We start from the raw sequence: 3,523 nt of genomic DNA on the forward strand, positions 1-3,523 counted from the left end.
GAGTATACAACTAATAATTTTTTACAAATTAAAAAAAAGGGTTAATAATCTAATTAAAAATTATTTCTTTCCTATACTTATTTGTAATTATTTTCTTTTATATAATTTTTAAGGTTCTGAAAATCGAACCGGTCATCGAACTGTTCTAGTGATTAGTTTACTGGTTTATTGGTCCAACCAGTTCAACCGTGATTCAACCGAAATAACCGTTTTATAATAAAATAATAAATAAAATATAAATAAACACACCAAGATTAACAAAAATCAACTATATTTAACTAAGATTAACAAAATTTTCGAACATAATTTTAACAAGGTAAATTAACAGAATTTTCAAACTAATTTTAACAAGTTCAACACAATGATTAATAGCAAAAAAAAAGCTAGCATTGTCAACTCTCCAATTGCTCAATAACCTCCTTTCCTTCCCAACACCTTCAGAGTAATCTCTAGCTCATCCCACACTAAGTTATATCCATTAGAAATTATCAAACTACATTCATTTTGTATGCCAAAAAGTTTTAACATGGAAAGCTTTATTGCAAGAATGTAAGTCGGTGTGCAGGTCCTCAAACAGCTAATCAATACAAACATTCAAGTAAAAAGAAAGACAACACAGCAACAACACAACAAAAAATCAAAGGAACATTTAAAACACAGCAACAACACAACATCTATAGGAATATTTAAAACAAAGCAACAAAGAAAGAAATATCTAAGAATCAGCATTGTTGAGAACAATAACTTGAACGTGTATGCTTAAAGAATCAAAGGCTAAGTTTCAATGGGAAACTGAAGAACAGCCAAACGAAGGAAACTTCAATAACAGCTTAAACCAAAATTCACAATCCCTTTAAATTGAAGCAGCAAGTAACTTGAGAACTAAAGCAAGGTTAACAAGGTTAAGCAATGAACTAAATTAACGTAATTTTAACAAAGATTAACTGAAATAAATCAACTAATTATTCAATGATTCAATCCAAAATAAGAAAACAGTATAATACACCACAGGAGCAGAGCTAATTAAGATTTAAATTTCAATCTGAGTAGCACTAACCGAATCCAAAAAAAAAAAATAAATATTCCAGCAGAATCTCAAAAAATCATTTAATAATACTTCAAATGGGTGTTGACCCGTATACGAATGGTGTTGCTGAATGAAATGATGTAGAACCAACAATTAATCATACTTCAAGAAATAACAGCAAGGTTTAGAAGTTAGAACTAACAATTAATCATACTTCAACAATTATTATTACAACAAATTAGGTTTATACAAATTAGTGGAAGACAAAGAAGAATGCAGAGCTGGCGGTGACAGGAACAGTGGCTGGGGTGGAAGGGTCGAACAGAGTTGGCGCCGGCAGGAAAACACTCGCGACGGCAATTGGCGCTGACGGTGGCTGCGATTTTGACGGCTGAAAGGAAAGCTTGTTGTGCGAACAGAAAGCTGGCACCACGGGTCTGTGCAGGTGAGTGACTTCCACAGACCTTGCAAATGGCGGTGGCTGGACGGAGGTTGCGTCGGAAGCTCGCGGGGGAGACTGAACGTGGTGAGACCGTGAGAGCGAGAGGTGAGAATGGAGGGAGGGGAGGCTCGAGAGTGGGTGTGTGCAGTGTGGGTGTCTGGGTGAAAGAGTCTTAGGGTTCCATTTGGGGGCCAAGCAAAACGCGTTTTTCACTTTTTTGGCAAAATTAAAAAACCGGTCAGGTCACGGTTCGGTTCGATCGACCGGTTCTCAGCCGGTTTGACGGTCTAACTTCGGTTTTTAAATTGGACGGTTTTGTTTATTGTCCAAACTGTGTTTACTAACGATTCCCGGTTCGACCAGCCGATTCGTATCGGTTTTCAGAACATTGATAATTCCATATCTCTTTTAATGATATCCTTTAATTAACTTATATTAACCATTATTTCACAATTTGTTAAAAGAAATTTTCTATTCAAAATAATATAACTTATTTAGAGTTATATATGTAATTTTAAAATAACATTACTTTAAAAGAAGTAAAAGAAGAAATAGAGAGAAAGAAAATGAAAAAGACTAGAAACCGAGCTAATTGAATAACTAGGATTTGCAAGTTGGCAATGGTAGGTGTTACGGACTATTACAAGTCCAGCCCAACTAGTCGCCGGGTCGGGGCACCACCCCTGACCCAAGCTCAAATTATCCCTCACAAAGAAAATCCAATGGGTCGGTTCCTAACACCTGACCCGGTTGGCACCCGACTTTACCACCTGCACGACCCAGCGCACCACGCCTAGAAAATCGGTCGGTTCGGTCTCCTCGAGGCAACACCCGAGGCTCCAACCCGAAGTCCGAAATGACCTGCTCCTCCCACGTGGACAGGGACAGCTCACAAGCATCTTGGCCAGTGGGCTAGGTCATTCATCGGCCCACCCAGCACAGTATATAAGGGGAGAGGTCAGCACTCCTCCCGAGGTACACATTACCTTACCTAATTTGGCTATCATTTCGTATGGACACTGACTTGATCGTCGGAATGTCTTTGCAGGTGGCCACCCTCTCTCGTCCATTCTACCATCGGTTTCGCTAGCCTCTAGCTCTAGACCAGAAACCCGCTCCAAGCCACTTCAAGGTCTCACTCTCTCATCCCTTTATTATTATCCGACCCGTCGAACACCCGAGATCATCTAGTGATGAACAGTAGATTTAGTTAGTGCCTCAACAATTTGATCAGTGTCAGGGATGTGAATTACATGCAGACTTGCAGAGTCTTCTTCTAGATTTTGTCTCAAATCAATTGAATATCTAACTAAAAATATTTGGTTCGATTATGTCGTATAGAGTTTGCAATTAGAAAAACTGTACTCATATTATTATAGAATATTGTAGGTGTTGTCTAGCCTTAATACAAAATTATTCAAAATACATAGTTTGTTGATTAATTTTATCGAGCTATCTCCCTCGCTCTTTATGATTGGTATCAAGTTAACTTAAATATTTTATAGTTGAATTATTAGCATCCAAAATATTCATGGTTACTTGATATCTCATGATAATTTATTAAAAGAGAAACAATAATATTAACATTGAGTTTGATGTAAACACAAAAACAAAAAAAAGCTATTCATACATTAAAATTAGAATTAGTCACCAATATATTTATGTATAAACATATGTATAATTTAATTTATTTTTAATATGTATTTATATTTTAATATATATTTATTGGTGATGCTAGATAGCCAAAGAATAATTACAATATAAAAATATTATATAAAATTCCTATTTTCTTGATAAACAAATGACATACACTTTTTTATCATTCACCCTCTTTATCACCCACCTATTTGGAGTCATTAATGTTCTTTCTAAAATTAATTTTAATTTCTCCTAAATCAAATCCCTAACATCTCTCAATCACATTATTATCCATTAAAATGTAATTTTTTTGCAAAAATTATGAAGATTAAATTAAAAAATTTTAACAACTTCTAATATACAATTCATATTTTACATATAGACTATTAAAAAATAAAAAATAAAATATAAACAAC

The 3,523-nt window shown here is 35.0% G+C and overlaps 1 protein-coding gene across 1 annotated transcript in view; it reads left to right on the forward strand.

Annotated features, from left to right (window-relative positions):
* The window catches only part of LOC107632583 (alcohol-forming fatty acyl-CoA reductase-like), a 21,454-nt gene that overhangs the window by 10,692 nt on the left and 7,239 nt on the right, over positions 1-3,523 (forward strand). The gene's annotated exons all lie outside the window — the stretch shown is intronic.

Source organism: Arachis ipaensis, chromosome B03 (assembly GCF_000816755.2).
Source record: "Arachis ipaensis cultivar K30076 chromosome B03, Araip1.1, whole genome shotgun sequence".
NCBI classification, from domain to species: Eukaryota; Viridiplantae; Streptophyta; class Magnoliopsida; order Fabales; family Fabaceae; genus Arachis; species Arachis ipaensis.